Genomic DNA, 22,474 nt, shown 5'->3' with positions numbered 1-22,474 from the left:
TGTGTGTGTGTGTGTGTGTGTGTGTGTGTGTGTGTGTGTGTGTATGCTGTGTCGTGTATGTTTGCGGTCTCCCTACTTATACCACTACGAGCCACCACTGCATCACAACTACAAAAGAGCAGCCAAGAGCACCCAAATTTACCCCCAATAAGCTAAAGGTACGGCTGGTCACAACACAGGATGACTGCATGGCTTCAGAGGCCTTCAGTGACGTTATTTACAAAATGAGAAACACTCAATGATCAGATTTTCTGGGCCAACCTTTCCCATTGGATGAAAAGTTAAAACTACTTTGATACACACATGACCTACAACCGATACATAAAAGGTCTCATAGTGAAGGCAATTAAGAAAGTGAGCACAGAAAGTACCGCATAAGATTTGCCCAACAGAAAGAAACGTTTATCTCTACAAGTACACAACTCATAAGAACTACAATAACTATCCATCCACATCACGCTAGCCAGCGCCTAAGAAAAACGAACACATCCTACATACAACACAAAATAAAACATTAAGAATAATAACAGGATGCACTAAAACTGCACCAATAGAACATCTTCACTCAAAAACCAAAATACATTCCATAGTGGAAAAGTGGAAAAGGTGGTAAGGAAACACACACTGAACCAGGAACATTGATGTAATCTAACGTTTCGATTTTACGTGAAGTCGAACCGTTCGATTACACCAATGTTTCTGGTTCAACTTGTGTTTCCTTACCACCTTTTCCACTCAGCTGTCTCACCTTCAAAACAACGTCCCATAGTACAGCACATAAGAATGATTGGCGTATTTGTTTACACTAGAGCCTTCGAACCCAACTACACTTCATATCCCATCACAAACACAGAAGACCAAACACAATATGAAAAGAACCTCTGCATTTTTACAAACATCTCCAATACAATACAATCTACAATGCAATACAATCTACAATACAATACAATCTACAATACAATATAATCTACAACTCCCTACCCAAGTACCCCACAATATACCTATAGGACGATATATACAAACTAAGAAAAAAAAAAAAACATTATCATTTCACTAAACTCGCCAAATATCAACTCAATAGATAAATTACTCCCAAGACAAGCAAGACTTGCACAAACACACTTCCGTTCAATTACCATCAAGCACTAAGACAGAAGAACATTTAATCGGCTAGGCAATATATGCAACCACTACACAGAAGGCTCTGTGCCCTTATACTACACTATCCTACAACGACTCACTCATTCCAGACAACACAAAATATCTATTCACTAAGTGACTTAATGGGTGAGTTGGTAATTATATCCGGTTTCGTGGGGCCTGAGGATGAAGTTACACTTTCCCAAATAATATGTAAATCAATCCATGCGGGGGTTAAAACCAAACTATTGACATATTTGACAGCTCCTGTAGCAAGCGCGACAGCACTACACGCAATTAACAAGCAATTCAATTTTACATCTTTCGTTTAATCGTTTTCATCTATTTCCCATAAAATGAACAAGTTTCAATCCAAAATTTTTATCCCTCCAACGCCAAAACCTCTGGAAACACACACACACACACGTGCACACACACACACACACACACACACACACACACACACACACACACACACACACACAAAAAAAAAAATCCACAACCGAATGTAGTTATGATTTCCTCAGTGGGGTGCTGTGACAACGGGTGTCCAGAGGATAGTTCAAATCCTGGAAGCAATTACTTCTTTAATGGGTAAACGGATCGCCCTTGCACTTTCATTTTTGCACGAAAGTGGAGGTAATACATTCGACCCCAGGTGGCATGATCCGTCAGAATAATGTACAACAATTTAACTTTTTTGGTAAGATAATCCTCGTTAGACGAACTTCAGCGAGATCGATTTCACAACAACAGGACTCGTAAATGGTGCATCTGTCCTGTAATTGTCATACAATTTACTGTTGAATATATTTTCTTACTCCTGGCTACAGTTCCTGGAATCATTCTCAATTGTTTTCAAAAGCCAAAGGCTAAGAACAGTGCAACAGATGTGAACATTTAAATCAATACTGAAATTTACATTGAAGAAGAAGAAAACGAAGAACAAGAAGAGGAAGAAGATGAAAAAGGAGAAATAGAAGATGATAAGGAGAAAGAAGAATAAGAAGAAGAAGAAGATGAAGAAGAAAAAATGAAGAAGAAAGAAAAGAAGAGGAGGAAAAAGAAAAAGAGGACGAAGAAGGAGAAAATGAAGAACGAGAAGATGAAAAAGGAGAAAGAGAAGAAGATGAGGAGGAAGAAGAATAAAAAGAGGAAGAAAATGAAGAAGAAAAAATGAAGAAGAAAGAAAAGAAGAGGAGGAAAAAGAAAAAGAGGACGAAGAAGAAGAAGAGGAAGTGGAAGAGGAAGATGAAGAAGAAGAAGAAGAAGAAGAAGAAGAGGAAGAGAAAGAAGAAGAAGAAGAAGAAGAAGAAGAAGAAAACGGCGACTTTGGATTAGCGTGCAAGATAGCCATCAAAGCCGCGTCTGTATTGTATCACAGGCATAAACGAAAGTCATGTCACCTTGCAGACCACATCCATCCATCCTCAGCAACGCCACTTTATAATTCATAGTGACTCGAAAGGTCTTGGCATATGCGGATGGGTGTGCGTGTACATGCGATTGTACTACCTGCGCGGCAGTCCACACACTGTGCAAACGTGTACACTTTCAGATCTACGAGTAAGTATGCACAAAATGCAGTTTCTCAGCGGGCAACTGCTCAACGGACATTTGATCGGTAGGGAAATGGAAAGGTTGGTTTAAAATATATCACAAAAAATCATACTAATAAATAGTCTCACCAATTCTCCGCTTTTCGTTTATCCGTGCACAACTATCTGCTGAGCAATTTCCGTTGAGGGACTGTCTACTGAATAAGTGCACAGAAAGACAGTACTCAGTCTTAGAGATAAACCCAGTGAAATTAAAGTCCGTATATACAGTGTAAATACTTCTTTACCTGCTCACGCTGCCAGGTCCGTATACAGGAATCAATTAAAAAAAAATAAAACCCGACGAGGTGTTGCTATTAGAGCGAGACTTTTAATATGTGTGATTGTGTTGGACAGCTCTCGCCGCCATTGGAGTGAATTTTGTGACCACGGGGGAATCATACAGCGGCGTGCCATGCAAATTACATAATTATTATTTCCACTCCTGATTTCTGGGCAAAGTTAGATGAAATACCTAATAATTATGTTTTTTTTTCTTAACTTCAATGGAAGTAAATGGATTTTGATGATTTACACTGGGAATGAGAGGCGCGATTTCCCTTGTATATGGGATATCTTGTTTCTAACGAGTTATGTGTCATATACACTACGAGGAGATTGAAGATTGGGGAAAAAGCGCAATAACACAATGGTGACAAAATTCCCTTTTGATAACTAATTGAAGGTAGTCTTTGCGTTCAGTTCAAACAACTTGGTTGCTTTTATTTTAATAATTACAGATCTAACACTTTTTTAATTAGTTTACATATTTTTCCTTAAATCCGCATATAACTCACGCGAAAAATGGCCAACACAGAACACCAGCAAACATGGCCAGAACTTAACTAATCAAATTCTTACATGTTATGGCCGAGCAGTCGTTACTGTGGCGAAGGTCGTTAGAAGCAATTCGAGCCCTAACCTACATACATATATACCAAAGGCTTTTTTCCCCTTACAAGGGAGGTAGCCAAAAAACAAAGGCATAAAAACCACTCCCATCCATTCCATCCCTATCACACTCCACTCCCCTCCACCCTCTTCCCTCCCTCTTATCTTGGCACCTCCTGGATGACGGGTCATCCCTGCATCTCGCCCACTGCCCTGGGTCAGAAGCAGTGTCGCAAGACACAGCACATCCAAACCTAGCCTAACAAATAAGCGAGTTCATAGTAAGGGCAGATTAATTTTGAATTCCATGATTTAGAAATTCTTCAGTAAGGAATCACTATTCAGTTATCCTGTCATGTCAAATAACCTTCCATTTCTACCAGTCTAACTAATAAACTATTATACTATCTACTCGCCCAAGTACACAAAATATTCCTATCTCTTACTATCGCTCCATCTCTTTCATTCTCTCGCTCTGTCTCTCTCTTATTCTATCTCAGTTTTCTCTTTCTCTCTCTCGTATATAAATGAGCGAGCACACGCGCGCACACACGCACACGCACCCACACCCACACACACACAGAAAAACAACCCTGCATATTGATTTGTAGATATGCTAGCTGCTCAGACACCCGAGGGTACATTGTTATACCATTTATTATTCCACCTCTTGGATTTTCGGTTTCAGGTGTAACAGAAGCACCGTTCTTATTGCGTCAATTAAGGTACGCCCACCTTCATGGGGGGGGGGTGCGAACTGGAAGGGCGAAGGAAAACGAGTGAGGATGAGAGGAGAGGAAGGCAGAGAAGGACAAGCGGGTCATTAGGCGAAAAAATAGGGAGGGGAAATGGAGGGAGAAGGAAGAGAGAACGGGATAAGATAGATGGGGGGAGAGATGGAGGAGGGAGGGAAAAGTGAGAGTGAAGAGATACATAAGAGAGAGAGAGGAGGTTGGGGGAGAGAGGTGGAGAACGGAGGGGGAAGGAAGGGAATGGGGGAGGAAGGAAGGAGGTGATGGAGGGGGTATGGGGAAAATTACTGGAATAAAATGGACTGGCGAACAAAATAGAGGAGATTAGCAAGATGAAGGAAGAGAAAAGGATAGAAGGACAAAGTACGGATAGCATAGGGAAAGGGAGAATGAAACGGGGTAGGTGAGACAGGGGAAAGAGGAAGGCGTTGAACGTAAGTTGAAAAAGAGGGGAGAAAAGAGTAGGGTGGAGAGGGAGAATGAGGGTGAGGGAGAGAGGGTAAGGGGATGGGGAGGTGAAGGAGGAAGAGGAAACGGGGTTGGGGAAGAGAGCGGGAGAGAGCAAGAGAGAGAAGAGGAAGAAGAGGGGGTGGGGAAACAAGTCTGTGGGGAGAGCGGAAGGGGGAGTAGATGGGTAAAAGGAGTGTAACCATTACTGACCATCACCTACAACGCACGTGATCCACATGCTTGCAACATAGCACTCACTCCCCTCTTGCTTACCTTGCAAGATAAAGCGAGAGAAACAAGCGAGAAAACGTGAGGAAAATACGGTGAGTGAGGGAAATGAACGAGTCGGACGATGCAGGAAAATTTTGAGAGGAAAGTGGAAATGCGTGAAGTGCGAATGGTAGACAGATATATATACAGAATGAGACAGGATTTAAAAAAAAAAGTTAATAGTGCAGATTAGGCCTGAATTTAGGATCAACATTACCTCCTGTACTAATTTCTGTCACTAACATTCGTAGTAAGATAAATGTCTTCCACTACTACTGCTACTACTACTGCTACTACTACTACTGCTACTGCTACCACTACTACTATTAAAAAACAACGCGAACAAGAGTTCTGGAAGAGGTAGAAGAAATACACCAATTAGAATATCTATCCAGATACATCACAAGATCATCTTACACCACATTCTACTGGAAACTCTTCTGTAACATTGGCATCCTCGCATAAGTACAGAAACCAGGAATCATAGCATGGTCACTCACCTGGTTGAGGGCTTTCACTTTATCAAAGAACATTCTGTGGCTTTTGTATTATGAACTATCCACGAAACCAGGAATCATAACATGGTCACCCACCTGGTTGAGGGCTTTCACTTTATCAAAGAACATTCTGTGGCTTTTGTATTATGAACTATCCACGAAACCAGGAATCATAACATGGTCACCCACCTGGTTGAGGGCTTTCACTTTATCAAAGAACATTCTGTGGCTTTTGTATTATGAACTATGCACGGAAACCAGGAATCATAATATGGTCACCTACCTGGTTGAGGGCTTTCACTTTATCAAAGAACATTTTGTGGCTTTTATATTATGAACTATGCACGGAAACCAGGAATCATAATATGGTCACCTACCTGGTTGAGGGCTTTCACTTTATCAAAGAACATTTTGTGGCTTTTATATTATGAACTATGAACGGAAATAACGCTACCATCCTTACACATCAAACAGAATCCTTCTTCATGATTACCGACAGCAATGGAATAAGATGATTCGACAAAATGCCATTAAGGGCAAGATCAAACCAGTTGATATATTGGCTAAAAAAATAAATAAATAAATAAAAAATTGGGGGAAGGAGATAATAGGGGGAAGGGGGAGATTATACGTTGCTTAATGTGTGTATAATTGGATTTTAATATTTCGAAATTGATTACACGTTACTCCCTTACTGGAAGTTTATTTTGTTCCATGACTTGCTACTTTGTGTTTATATCATGGTAGAAATTACACTCTGGTAGATTCAAGTCGACTTAAGACCAACCGTTATGTCCAGAAATTTCATTTGATTTCTCCTGGGCAGAAACTCAATTGCTGCGTCTTGATGATGATATGGTTTATCGTCACACACTCCCCCCCCCCTATCGGGAGGCTAGGACGGTGCCCCTCACAGAGGGCTTTGTAGCGTGGAATTTAATGAACAATGCCCTTGGTTCAACTTCGCCGGTGGCAGGATTCGAACCGCCCTCCCCTCGACCTTCGCCGCAAGTAACGACGCCCTAACCCGCTCAGCCAGCGAGCTGCGTCTTGCAACTTAGAATTCATTCTTCCTGACGCCAATTCTATTGAGGGGCACCCGCTTCGCAGCGAAAGACATTTCACCAAATGTTATCTCAGATCACTCCATCTGCTTGTCTTCGTCTTCTTGCGGCGACACAATGAAAAGAGGAAGAATCCCAAAACGGGCAGTGTTACCAGAGAGATAGCACCAATACGATCAACGCCCAGAACGTCTCAATACCACCCAAACATGTGACCCCGAGTGGTCGGTACCTGGTCTCCGGAACAGGTCCAATGCTCTCAAATGTAAAAATAAATAAATAAATAAAATGAAAATAAAATAAATAATACATAGATAATGATAAATAATGAATAAATGAATAAATAAGTAATAATAAAATAAATTAATAAATAATAAGTAATAATAAAATAAATAAATAAATCCTTGGGCAACTCTTTCACGTAAACAACCTTGAGAACAAACACCCTACAAGCCAACTTCTATAAACACAATCAACAAACGACCTACCTAAGAATCAGATGTGTTCATTTTCACCCTAAACAATATGGGGAACCACGCATGACCTCTCCTCCGACTCATTCCCTATAAAAACCACCATGGAAAACGCAGAAAAAAATAAACCCAGTCACAAAAATACAAACTACTAAACCAAAATGGCCAAAACAAATAGAATAAATAAAAGAGGATTTAGAAAATTATTACACCTCTTCCCCTTTCTCTTGTCACATTTGACAAGAATCTGAAAGTCACCATCAAATACCGATTCCTTCTGAATAACATGGCGTATTATTAACAAACAGTAAATAAAATTAATAGTCAATAATGAGTACACAAAGGTAATAGCATGAACATTACTATTTATTTCAGTTACTTTGCTTGGCTCGCGTTTAACGATTTGATTTTATGGTAGGCGGACACTCAATTGATCGATACAGAGCCATTAATGACACAGGCCCAAATACAACCAACTGACTAACACAGTAGCTTATGGGTTATTCACCTTTAGTTGTCTTTAAAAGGGGTTTACACGGTTCGTCGAACGCGGTTCGACAGACACGTGTTTAAAGTGACGTGTGAACGTGTGAACGGGGTATTTGGGGTTTAACCAACGTGTTCGACAACCAAATACCCCGTTCACACGTTCGTACATCACTTTAAACACGTGTCTGTCGAACCGCGTTCGACGACCGTGTAAACCCCCTCTTAGCCTTACTCGTATATACAGTACTTTATAGTCCTAAAATAATTTACAAAACAGATAAAACTTTCATTAAAAAGAATAACAAATGTGATGAAACTAAAGGCTTGATTTTTTTTCTATCTAAATTTAAATTCACGAGAGTCTCCATTTCCGACAGGGCTAGGAAGGCGTCTCATTACAAGAAAGAACTCATCCGCCGCCACGCAACATCGAACCACCCAAGCAGTGACACTCAAAACCGTTCGCAGAGTGAGCGTCTCCTCTTTATTGTAATTTGAAAATATACAAAGATTGTGAAAAGTCCATGACGTACGGGAAATTGGTGGGATTAGAGAAACCAGATTTAATGGGAATAAATATATCCTCTATCATTTTGCTTTTGCTTTTTTAAGCATGATGGGACGGACAGAGGAGGTCGCCGATTAAGTGAAGCGGCCTTGCTGTGGGTGTACTGTGTCTTGCTGCATTGCGTTTGACCCAGGGCAGTTGGCAGATGCAGGGATGACCCGTCATCCATGAGGAGCTGAGATGGGAGGGGTGGAAAGGGTGGTGGAGGAAAGTAAAATAGGAGGGAATACAGACTTAGCTGCCTCCCTTATAAGAGGAAAAAAGCTATTGGTATATAGATAGATAGATCTAGCATTTTAACAGACTTGTTAATATATATATATATATATATATATATATATATATATGTGTGTGTGTGTGTGTGTGTGTGTGTGTGTGTGTGTGTGTGTGTGTGTGTGATTCACCATGGTCTTGGATCACGTGTTGGACTAGTGATCGACAGTTATTAAACTCCCGCATGAGAGCTCAGAGCTCGTATGACCGATCTATGGGTAATACTGTGACCTTTACACGTACACACACACCCAACCCTCCGCCCACGAGAGTTGGAGTAACACTCCGCAGCGAATCGATACTGAAATTATTTCAGTCCTGGGCGGGAGTCGAACCCGGACAGCCGTAGTAGCAGGCAAGAACTCTAACCGCAGCGCCATGAGGTAGGTGTGTGTGTGTGTGTGTGTGTGTGTGTGTGTGTGTGTGTGTGTGTGTGTGTGTGTGTGTGTGTGTGTGTGTGTGTGTGTGTGTGTACGTGTGTGTGTGTTACTATGTCCTACGAGGCCTGAGAATCCTCACGAGGAGTTTTACCACCTCAGCGGCCTAGTGGCGTGGAGTGCGTGCGAGCCCGTGTCGCTCTGAGCTTCTGATCCGGTCTTTAGAAGCAACTGATGGCGGAGACAATTATAATGTCGAACTGAGCGATTCTTCGGCGGATGACGTAAAGCCTGATAACAGGGCGGTCCAGGTGAAGAATAACACGGGGATGATCAAAAGATAAAAAAAGGGGGAGAGAAATGGAATAAGAAGGCAGATTGTTGAACAGAAGGAGAGATGGGAATGTTAGGTGAGATTAGGAGAGGTTAGGACAGGACAGGAGAGGAGAGAGGAGAGGAGAGAGGAGAGAAGAAGGGAGGGGAGGAGAGATGAAGGAAGGAAAAGGAGAAAGAGGAAAGGGTAGGGGAGGAAAAAGTTATTGCGACAAAGATCCTTCCTGGAGGTAAGCAAAGGAGCTAAAGAAGATGACAAGCAGAGAACAAGATGACCTGACTCGGTTGGTATGTAGAATGAATACCTCCCTCTCTCTCTCTCTCTCTCTCTCTCTCTCTCTCTCTCGCAAACATTACTTCATTCCAAAGACAATTACTCGAGTAATTTAGGACAGATGTTCGAAGGCAGATGACCAGAGAATTCCGAAGCAATCTGACAAAAATACGACAGATTCGTCAGAATAAATGGGGAGGCGGACAAGTTCTCCGTAGGATAAACGTCCTTGAGAGCAAAATACATCCGGATCCAAGGAAGTCTTACGTCACCGATGAAGTTGAGGTTCTGCCTTCGGACTCTGGCAAACTATTCATACCTCGGTGTTGACGCGCCGTCGATTGACGTCAAGACCAACGCCGCTAAGAAAAGTAGCAATTTCGTCTTACCCACTCGTTATTTACGATTAGCTTCTTTGCCGTGCAAAGGCAGGTACATGACATTGCACAGACGGAGGTCTGACTCTATGTGCTAAGACTAGTGTTTCAAACCGACTGAGCCCGAAGGCGCTTTGTTGTGGCTGCAGCAGCCTCTTGCTTTTCCGTGGTCGGACAGCCATTTTCGTTGGGAACCGAACCTAAGCCTTCATATCCAAGGGACCATTGATGGGAAACACGTAAATACATAACCAGAAATAACCTGTCACATGCAATGCGAAGAATGACAAAAAGAAAACAAGGCGTACGTGAACTGCGGACTCGCTGGGTGCATTACAGGCATACCTTCAGGGAAATCAACATGGGGCGCAAAAGCAGCGCAGAATAAATATCAAGAAACAAGACTGAAGAAAGAGAGAGCCTGTGTTAGGAAAGACGACGCAGGAAGAGCCGACATGGGTCTTGCTGTTTACATCAACTGCCTTTGTGTAAAACAAATTGACGAGGGAAGAAGTGGTGGAGGAAAGGTGGGTAGATGATGGAGAACTGGAGAAGGTATGGAGACACGGAAAAGAGGGAGGAGCTGCAGATATGGAATTGAAGAGGTGAAGTTAAAGAGATGGCTGCTAGAGAGGAGTTGGGGAGGGGGAGATGGATAAGTGGAATTGGGAAGGTAGAGGTGGAAAGGTGGAGGACGAGGGGTGGAGGAGGAGGAAGCGTAAAATGAGAGAGATGGAACTGCTTAGTGATGGTCCGCGCACATGGAGAGATCGGGTATTTCTTTAACTGACCCAATGAGGACGATTTAAGAACGTGTGGCAACGGAGTTCGAAGGACTATTAACCATCCATTTGATATGACAACACCCCAATTCGTTTCAACCTCATTTATTTTATGTTATTCGTTTATTTCTTTTGTTATCATTTGTCCGTTTGTTTATTATTATTTGCTTGATTCTCATTTATTATTAGTTATATGTCAATCTATTATCATTCACTATTTACCTGTTTGTTTATTATTTAACTATACCTATGCATTTATTTTATTATTTACATTATTATAGTTTTTGTTTATGCATTTATTTATTTATCCTTATTATGATTTTTTTCGCATCCCACCTAGATATGGACCAGAAGGTCTCTTTATTTATCTGGCCAAGCTGTACCGTGGTGGTTATGGCCGTGGTTGTGGAGGACGTTTATCTGTTATCGAGAAACGTTAATTAACGATAAACTAATTCCTTATCTCCACAGGAAGATGTCCATTACTTACATGTGTTGTCATTTTTGTTATTTCTGTTACTACTGCACTATTGTCACACTAATCACTCGTGGTGGGTGCGATTACAAATACCTTTATTATTAATAATTGTCTAGACGACTTTCTTTCAACTGCTATCCTCCCATAGTTAAATAATTTACTTTTATTCCAGCGCCTACGGACAAGTTTGGTGAAGTGTCCTTGAGAAGGTTTATGGGAAGGGATAGAGGGGAGAGTGTCAGGCGATGAAAACGTGAGTGGAGCAGCGTAGGAAAACACAGAAAACGGGAAGTAGGAGATGATGATATAGGTAGTGGGACTGGATACATACATACATATGTGTATATATATATATATATATATATAAATATATATATATACATATATATGTATATATACATATATATGTATATATACATATATATTTATATATATACACACACACACACACACATATATATATATATATATATATATATATATAGAGAGAGAGAGAGAGAGAGAGAGAGAGAGTGAGCGCAGAGAGCGAGAGTAGTAATATACAAGGGAATACAAAGGAGATGCAATCATCAACAGACCAATGATAGTCACATTAGTAAGGATGTGACGAATATCACTGCATTAAGGGATTTTGGGTAGAATTTATTTCAACAGCACTCGTCTTTCAATTATGATAACCATTTATGGTAAGAAAATCCAAAACCACTTCTGTCGTGCAATTTGATGCCTTAGCTCACATCACCACAAGCTCGATATTGAACAGTGAAGAAAGAAAATCATATTAATAAAATGAAAAAAGGTGAATGTCACCAGCTTCCTCGGGGTCGACGGGAGATACGAGGCTACAAGCGGACTCCAACGGCCATCTCGATACAAAACAATTTCATCAACACATATTTGTACAAAAGTTACCCTACGCTTTTGCATAAAGAAGAAGAAGAAGAAGAAAAAGCAGAAGATGCAGACGAATCAGAAGAGGAAAAAGAAGAAGAAGAACAAGAACAAGAAGTATTAGAAGAAGAAGAAGAAGCAGAAGATGCAGAAGAATCAGAAGAAGAGGAAAAAGAAGAAGAAGAGGCAGAACAAGATCAAGAAGAAGAAGCAGAAGATGCAGAAGAATCAGAAGAAGAGGGAAAAAGAAGAAGAAGAAGAAGAAGAAGAAGAAGAAGAAGAAGAAAATTGCATCCGAAGTCGTTAATAATCCTGTACTCAAACACACAAACTCCGAAATCGATCTTTACGGCGCACCATAAAACTCGCATTTGGAAGAGTCCCCGGTGACCGCCACGAGTTCCTGATGCTGCCATACACAAGCCTTATTATATCTGCAATATTGTTTCCTGACATTGTTATATCTTTTGAACCTAATGCCCTTTTTACCGCCGGGCGAGGTTTTCATAAATAAATAAAAATAACAAATGAATATCTGTTAGTAATTCTAAGAAAGATGGAATCTGACTACATCTACGGCAATGCTAAGACTCATAGTAAGCTTTACAGGCAAATTTGTCAACCTAATAGTAACTATAAAACGCTCACACGCATGCGCACATACATATATGTACAAACACACCTTGTTGGTCTAGTGGATAGTGTCTCGACATGCTACGTACGCGGAACCGAGATCGAGCACTGGACAGGCCCTGAAAAGCATCATAGTACTGCTAGCCATTACAATCTCACTCGATCAAGATGTGTGTGTGTGTGTGTGATTCACCATGGTCTTTGGATCACGTGTTGGACTCGTCATCGACAGCTATTTCCCTCCCGAAAGAGAGCTTAGAGTTTGTATATGACCGATCTATGGGTAATGATGTCACCTTACACGCACACACACACAACTCCCCGCCCACGAGAGTTGGAGTAACAACCCCCAGCGCAGCGATTCTTAAATTATTTCAGCCCTGGGCGGGATTCGAACCAGGACCTCCGTAGTGGCAGCCGGGAACTCTACCAACTGCGCCACGAGTTGTGTGTGTGTGTGTGTGTGTGTGTGTGTGTGTGTGTGTGTGTGTGTGTGTGTGTGAGCGCGAGCCCGCGCGCGTATGGTACAGTATGTGTACCGCTACTGAAATTATCCTCTAACCGTGCCATACGTGTTATGGAACTCTCATCTGTGTGGGAAACAGATGTCGATCACGAGTCCAGTACGTGATCAAAGACCATGGCGAATCACACACACAAACACACACACACACACACACACACACACACACACACACACACACATATATATATATATATATATATATATATATATATAATTGTTTTATGTAAGCTGCTAACAAACAAACCAACACAACCGGAAACATAACCTTGTTGAATATAAAGAAATAACGATAAAAATAATTACGCAAAAAATAATAGAGATAAATCGTATAACAAATATGGACTTTTTATATGAAATTCTGTTGCCGCAAAAAAAAAAAAAAAATTAAATAAAATAAAATTATACTGTTCGAATGGATCAATGAAAACGTACCGTCAGTGTAAGATGGCCTATGCGTATATTCTTTCCATGAAACGGTCTTGTAGGGGACGTGCGGGGGTGGAGGATAAAAAAAAAAATGAGTGCCTAATCAAGTGTGAGGAGATAAAACGCCAGAAGAGGGACGAGAAGAGTTCGTTGGGAAGGAGCCTTGGTCTGGTGGTCAGTGATCGACTCGCAATCTGAAGGGTGTGGGTTCGAGTCCTCATACTAGCACCTTTCTCGGGCTATAAGTAAATGGTTCGTACTTGTACCTTCCTTAGCTGTTTTCCATGTGTGCACCTTAAGACACAAGAGTCAACAGAATCCTCGATATAATAATGAGCAGTAAACCACTGAGGAAAAGCTACACTGACAGCATTGGTAGTGCTACAACCGCAGAAAAAATAATAATAGTAACAATAATAATAAATAAATAAATCAATAAGAATAACAAATAATCAGGAAAAAATAGGTATGACGGGGTAGGTGTGAAACAAGAGTAGGTGCGAAAGGATATTCAACAGTTCTAAAGGTTTAGAAGATTCCACTAAAGTACAAGAACAGATGTGAACGGAAGGCGAGTGAAAATAAGTAAAAGTAAATATATATATATATATATATATATATATATATATATATATATATATATATATATATATATATATATGTGTGTGTGTGTGTGTGTGTGTTTGTGTGTGTCTGTGTGTGATGATATTAAAAACGGGGGGGGGGGTGTACGCCACAACTACAGACACCTAACAGCGGTCGATGTCCATCGCTATTTTTGTCATGTCTGTGCGGACAGCCAGGACAAGTGGCAGCCCTCCCCTCCCCCCCAAAAAAAAAAAATTAATGAACAAATAAATAAAAAATAAACAAGTAAAATAAAGTGTAACCGTCGGACTCTACCCAAACTCAAGGAGACTCGAGGCGACTGCGAAACTCAACGCGTCACTGACGCTGAAGGTAGACACCGAAGAAAGGCAGTGAAGGGAGGCACTGAGGAGGGACTGAACAGAGACGGAGAAGAACAGCGGCGGACCAAGAGAGGAAGGATAGGTGTGTAGGAAGTGAAGTGCGGTCGCATCAGCCGGATTTCAAAGTTGACCGACAGTCCTGCGGGATCCCTATTTGCATGAAAAGGCAAGAAAGGATCTTCGCTTAATTCCTTCACTGTTAATTACCACAGTTGCAACATAGTGACCTTGTACCGAAGCAGGCGCCATCTCTCGGGGAATGGAGGAACCACATGCTTGGCGTGTAGATTTTGAATCTGGCTGTAGAGTTATAAACAAAATCCCTGTGGTGGAGTTTCACTGAAAAAAAAATAATTTAAGAAGATATGTTTCAAATAATATTTATAAAGAAAACATATCGCACACTTACTTATCTTAATAGTTAAAGACTTCTGCCCGTGACTGTACACGAGTGTGTGTACAGTGGAAGAGGGGGGAGACCACGAGAGAAAGAAGAGGGGAGAGGGGAGAGGGGAGAGGGGGGAGGAGAGAGGGGAGACACGGGCCATGGGAAGGTCAAGTGCAGAAGGCACTTGGTTTCGCTATTGAGGTCACGGGACGTGGGAAGGAAGACGTTCCTTAGTCATGTAAAAAATATTACCAGAAGCTCCCCAGACCTGTCTGGAGGCTGGGCTTCCCGAAGAACGTTCCTTCACCCCCTTCCCTTCGATGATGTCCTTTTTCATACTCCATTCTGGCCCCCGCCTAGCGATTCTACCCAGTAAATGAGGCAGACCCAGGACAAAATAGGTTTCCCAAATGATCGAGACCTACACAGTCATCATAATAATAAGGAGGCGGCGGTGGGAGCCGACACAGAGGAGCCCACGGTTCTTCTGCAAAGCTTATTACGGGTCTCTCCCAAATACGCAGCCAACCCCATTTTATGGTTACGACGAACGCTGACTCACTCCCGGCCCTGTGGTTGCTAAGTCTAAGGGCTAAACGGAGGCTTGTGTCTGGCGGAGCCGAGGGATGAGAGCGAGGAGGAGGACCAAGTGCAACCGGGGTAGGAGGTCAACGAGGGAGAGGGCGTTGGTGTAGGAAGCGACGCATGACGCGGAAGGGTACAAGAACATGTGGAAGGCGCAATGGATGGGGACGGGGTATGGGAGAGGGAGAGAAGGGAAGGGAAAGGGAAGGGGAAGAAAAGGAAAGGGTAGCGAATAAAAGAGGAAAGGAAATGGATGGGGACGGGGTATGGGAGAGGGAGAGAAGGGAAGAGAAGGGAAAGGGAAGGGGAAGGGAAAGAAAAGGAAAGGGATAGGAAAGGGTAGAGAATGAAAGAGGAAAGGAAATGGAATGGGAAAGGAATGTAAAAAGGAAAGGAAAGGAAAGAGAAGGGAAGGTGAAGAGAAAGAAAAGGAAAGGGATAGGAAAGGGTAGGGAATGAAAGAGGAAAGGAAATGGAAAGGGAAAGGAATGTAAAAAGGAAAGGAAAGGGATGAAAATTGTAAAAGGAAGGGAAAGAGATGGAAAAGGAGAAGGGAACGAAAATGTGAAAGGAAAGGAAAATGAAAGGAAAAGGTATCAAAAAGGGGAAAGTAAAGGAAAAGAGAATGGAAAAAGGAAAGGGAAAGAGAAGAAAAAAGAAAAAAAGGGAGAGAGAAAAGGAAAAGAAAAATTGAAATTAAAAAGGAAAAATAAAGGGAAAAGAGAGGGAAATTAAAAGGAAAGGACACCATACCCGATACGTAGAAACTTAGTAACGGTGGTATTCTTAAACAAATCTTTCCTTATATAAATCTTATATAAATCCTTGTAAGGGAAAGATTTTTTAAGAAAACTACCGTAAGACTAAGATGGTGGTATTCTTAAAAAATCTTTCTTTATATAAATCTTATATAAATCCTTGTAAGGGAAAGAATTTTTTTAAGAATACTGCCATAAGAATCTTACGGTGGTATTCTTGAAAAAATCCTTATATAAATCTTATGTAAATCCTTGGAAGGGAAAGAATTTTTTTAAGAATACCACCATAAGAATCTTACGGTGGTATTCTTAAAAAAAATCCTGATACAAATCTTATGTAAATCCTTGGAAGGGAAAGAATTTTTTTAAGAATACTACCGTAAGAATCTTACGGTGGTATTCTTAAAAAATCCTTATATAAATCTTATATAAATCTTTCCTCATATAAATCTTATTCAAATCCTTGGAAGGGAAAGAATTTTTTTTAAGAATACCACCGTTAGCTTCCGGACACGAGGACTATCAATGGGTGGACTATGACGCACTGCTCTCCTTCCTTTTTGGTAATCCTTCCTCAAAGTCTCGAGATTTTCACTTTATATATCCAAACTGTATTGCATCACACCGCCAGATGCCATAAAACGCCTCACGATCACTGAACCCGCTAGCGGCTTAAAGATGTACAATTCAGAAATAACTGAAGATTGATTAAATGCTAACTTTTGCAGTGTAGCCAAATTATGCCGTGTAATGCCGAAGGAATATTATGTGGAAATAAATATTGTGATACATTAAAATTAATATAATTGTATAAAACGTTACACCAAACTCTAATCATGAAGTCTCATATTCGTAAAGACAAGCTATTCCTAAGCAGCTGAGGACGCGACCCCCACTCTGAACAGTCTTGATCGAATAACCCAGACCCCACGTGACCATAAAACCAAATTTCACCTCCTTCAGCTGCATAACAATCGCCTTTCTTTAGACAAAACATAACCCTTAAAGTGTGTCACCATAGTTTCAGTGGTTCCCAAATTGGGGGTAAATTACCCCTTGGGGGGTAATTTAACAATCTTTCGGAGGTAATGGAAAGGTAACAGAAAAAAAAAAAATAAGAATCCTCATAATCAAAAAGCCAAAAATTCCTCAATTAGCTTCGATCATGCAACACCATCCATCCCACTGATGTTCTTGACATCTTTGGCAGTAGTCATTAGAGATGCACAACGTTCAAAAACAATAAATAAACGGAAATATATCTCATGTTTTAATTTAGCCACATATATCAATGTTGACGACATTTTGTGAAAGGGGTAACATGCTTAATATGGCACGGTAAACTGGGTAACAAGCTGAAATTTTTTGGGAACTAGTGCTATAGTAGAAGTGTTAACTCGGATAGAAGACTCCGATAGGGGACGGGGGGGGGGAGAGGCGAGGGAGAAGGAAACGGCCGCAACAGGCTAGGCAGCAATAGCAAAGGAACGCAACAGGCTGAGCTTCAGCAACAGGAGTTCCTAATATATTGCATACTAGCCTCGAACAACCTGTGCTTAAGCGACGCTAGAACAAGGCCGTCCACGACGAGGAGTACGAGGCGGGAACAAGTGCGGCTACAAGAACGGACAAGGCTCCTTTAAACTCCCGAAAGATCAACACTGTATCAGATCGAAGATTCATCAACCAGATACAGTGATAATAATGTGTAAACAACCCGTCCACTAACTCTAAGAAAGGGGGAGGATGAGTGAGCGAGGTTTGTTCCCACGCTCACGGTGTCTACGCAGATGCTCACCGCCATATCCACCACGGTGAACAATAGTGTTCGCCAGGAGACTTTATTCACTGTTCCACCATTTTCATATTGCCATAATGCTATTTTATAAGCAAACTAAAATGCATAAAACTGTCTGACAAGAGATAAACATTTGTACAGTGAGTACATTCAACAGAGCTCCTTTGAAACTTAAAGACTGATGGGGAGATCTTTAGCTCTATAAAACTAATTCCCAAGGGCAACATAAAGCCATCCAAGTCCGAAGCTGAAGTTTAAGTCTAAACCTGAAGCAACAGGACTGAAACTAGCCTCAACTCAAGAGCCATCTCCTCTCAAAATAGTATTAACTAACGTTATAAATCTGTGCCAATCTTGTGCTCCAGAGTTTCGAATTTTATCGTTCCTGAAGTTGTTATTTCTAGGCCTAGGAGTGTAAATGTTCGCTTCTGACAGCTCTTCAAGGGAACAGATAAATGTATAACCAAAACAAGTCTTCATTCGAACACAGAAGATTTCAGTATTGGAAAGCCCATTTGCTCAATTCAGTGCCCCGGTAAAGACTTTTGACTCAATACTTCTGTCCCATCAATACAATAACATTCCTGAAGCAACATTCTTTTTGTGCAATACGGATTATTGCGTAATGTAATTAATCGTGCAAAGACCGCTTTACGCAAGACGAGTGACATAAAGAGAGGAGAGAGAGAGAGAGAGAGAGAGAGAGAGAGAGAGAGAGAGAGAGAGAGAGAGAGAGAGAGAGAGCGAAGAAAGGGAGGAGTAAGGGAGAAGAGAGAAAAAAGGAAAAAAAGAAAGAAAAAAGAGAAGAGAGAGATAGAGAGGGAGAGTGGAAGCAGGGGGGGGAGATAGTGACGTAAACATCTCCTCACCCAAACAAACACATTTAAAAGAGCTAATCTAGGTCTTCCTGATTAACTATTTAAATACCATTAATTCTTGGCACTTCATGACTATCGGGCAGAACCCAGGCTTAGTCAATAAGAAAACAAAAACTTTCGAGCCTCTCTCTCCCTCCCTCTTCATGAGCTCACAACCAACATCATTCAGCCATTGATGTGTTTACCTAACCTTGTGTTAGCCCGCCTCTTTAGGCAAGTACTCCCTGGCAGTACGGAGCTCTGTACGGCACTGTCTGTCTACTATAGTCTCAATATGGCAATGCTTGCATGTCTTGAGAGGCCCCTTATAAGGCTGCTCTCATCCCACATTAGGATCGTATGCATGGCGCCGTAATCTGTCCCATGGACATCTTGATAACATCTACATTTCACGAGATCTGTGGGGCTCTTGGCACCACGTGTGACGCGACACTCAGGGGCGTCACCACAGCTGGCGGCCTTTTATGGCACTCTTAACCCTGTCTCCACAGCAGTGCTTTTATTGCCCTACAGGCGCCTGGTGCGTGGCGCCAAAACCACGCCGCTATTGCCATCGTCTCCACAGCGTGCGTTATAACACGAGACTCTTGGCAGCGACGCTAAGACCCGGATCACATGGCAGGCTTAGCACCGTCTCCATAACACCGGTTATATGACACCCTTGAAGCCGTCTGCACAAACCCTCTATATTGTCGCGTCACAATTAACCCCCATCAAATATGGTGACGCAGAGGCTATCTGACGTCAAGATTATATACAAAAGAGAGGAAAGCACATCTTCCGGAAGTATAAAGTCAAGCAGGTGGTACAGATCCATCTGTTGAGTGACTGCACACTTTCTTTTTTTTATTGGTAATAGCTTTCTAGTTTACTTTTGATAGTAAACTGAGCACGTGTATAAACTCAATTACTATCAATATTAACATAGCTCTTCGTTAACATGACGCCATTTCAAGCCTTTGTTCTGGTGAGAACCAAAATGTTTTATTCAGCTTGGAAAACGTCATTTGATCAAATGGCTTATCCTACGCCATCATGATGTGGGGAAAAAAAACAGCGACGTTGAAACCAATTGCTGAACCTTTTCGAAGTGGTATTGACCTGTACTGAGTCACGACTCTCCAGACATGAGGATTGCCAAGCCGATTTCAATCCTCTGTGTGTGTTTGACCTTATAAGCCAATTGGGTCGGAGGAAACGAAAGAAGGAAGGAAGGATACACTGAAGAAAAAAAAATAACCACTCAATCATATCAAATTCTAGAAATTAATAAATATATAAGACATGTTAATATCTACATAATATAAATATTGATTGACGAGTTAAACACCATATGAGGACGGAGCCTTTATTTGTACGACGTTTCGCTTATTACAGCTTTTTCAAGTACAAGCTGAGATACAAATGCTTGAGATTGAATAAGGGGAAAGGAGGGAACGGGGAGAGAAAGGGGGGGGAAGGAAGAGGAGGAGGATAATATAAATACAAATATGAAAATAAATAATATAAATACAAATATGAAAATATAAATGCAAGTATGAATATAAAGAAACAATGAAAATAATAATCACCTGACGACATTTCTGTCGCTATAGAAGTACAGAAAATTAATATAACTTATGGGGATATTATTTAATATTTCGTTTGCGATAACCAGCGCTTCTATCCTTCAGGACATTGTCATGCAGAAGAGGTGAAGTTATAGAGGTGAAAAGATGAGACTGAGGGATAGCAGAAGCTACAAGTGACCAACATTCATTTTTGAGTGGTTATGGCAGACAGTGCTGATAAAAGAGTATTACAATGGTTTGGACACACGGAAAAAATGAACGACGAAAGATTAGTAAGAAAAAAAAAGTGTGGAAGGTAGAGGTGGGTGAAGTGAACTTGTGGGGACGACTGAGGATGAGATGGATGGATGGGGTGAAAGGGGCTTTGAGCAAGAGGGGAATGTCTGTTGAACAAAGAAGGGAGAAGGTAGGAGACAGGAATAACTGGAGAATGGCTGTGTTTAGATGATACTTTCATGAAAGGAAGGCCGGGGGATGGGGGGGTCGGGAGTTGTTGTGTGTGAATGATATTCTGACGCAGCCCGATGGGATTTCTCCTCGTCTTCTCTATTTTCCACATGAGGGGAGGGAGAGTGGAGTCATCGATGATGTGAAGCGGACTTCCTGTAGATGTACTGTGACTTACTGCATTGCAACTACCCCAGGGCAGTGGGTGGGATACAAGAATGACCCTTCATCCACGAGGAGCTAATATGGGAGAGGGGATTTGGAGGTGATGTGGTTAGTCACCACATCATGGTAAATGGGTATTGACCTTAAATGAAGGACTAATGAAAATTCAAATCTCTTCAGGACTTATTATTACTACTACTACTACTGTACAGGATAGTTAAAATGGGGGAGAGGGGGAGGGGGGATTTGGGAGGTTAGTGTAAGGAATGAATGAAATGGAAGGAAGTTAGAGTTAAGATAGGTGTGGGGCAGACCCACTTGCTGTTTTAATTATATATATATTTTTTTTGTGATTGTTAGTATGTTGCTTTGTCGCGAAGATTCTGCCTAGTTATTCATACGGAGTTATGGCATTGGATTTCCCGTCCGCCATGACATAAACAATCAATATCTTAATGCTTTGTACAAGTTATGCAATTATGTTACATATAGACACTATTTACAATATAAGGGCTATCCCTTGTATGTGTCACCAATATTTACAATATACAATTTCATTACCACGGACGCATATAATAGATTGACCACGATTAGTAATTTTATATTACAAAGAAGTTATATGCGTTAAGGGGACACTGCAGAAGTGGCGTGTTGCCATAGAGGTACAGGGGAACGTGCGTTTTGACACGGCTACCTCCCTTATAAGGTGGAAAAAGCCCTTGGTATGTACATTAGTCTCCAGTCAAAACAGAATATTGCGTGACTCTGGTCCGTAGGGATGACATTGAAGACAGGGCAAGGAAGAGGCACTGGTAGCCGTTAAGGGTTGAACCCGGATCTATGTAGTTAAGGTCCGAGGTCAAATCCTAAAGCGCTACACTTGTTTCCTCGTAACAATTATCTTTTTTTCTTGTCATCCTGGTCTTCGTTAAGTGAGTATTAATCTTATCTATCCATATGTTAGCAGTATTACTATTACTACTAATCATTAAATTACTATTACTAATCATTGTTATTATCATCATCATCATCATCATCATTATTTACTATCATTATTTCTTTTTAATACACTCAACTGCCTGACGCTAATAATAGAATTATCATTATCATTCTCAACGTTATCATTATTACCATCATTATCATCGCAAATATCATTATCATTATTATCATAATTATCATATGAGAGGGAGGAAAGCGTGCATGGGAGTGGAATGCGTGGGAATATGTGCGTGTCTTATGACTTGTCTACTTCCCTTATAAGGAAGAAAAAACCTTTGGTACATAGATAATCAATCATCATTGTCAAAATTATTTACTAGCATCACTTCCTTTTAAGGAAAAATATCTACTT

Source organism: Oratosquilla oratoria, chromosome 1 (assembly GCF_046742065.1).
Source record: "Oratosquilla oratoria isolate Oo_2021 chromosome 1, ASM4674206v1, whole genome shotgun sequence".
Classification (NCBI taxonomy): Eukaryota; Metazoa; Arthropoda; class Malacostraca; order Stomatopoda; family Squillidae; genus Oratosquilla; species Oratosquilla oratoria.
The sequence above is the reverse complement of the archived record's forward strand: the minus strand, read 5'-3'. Positions refer to the sequence as shown.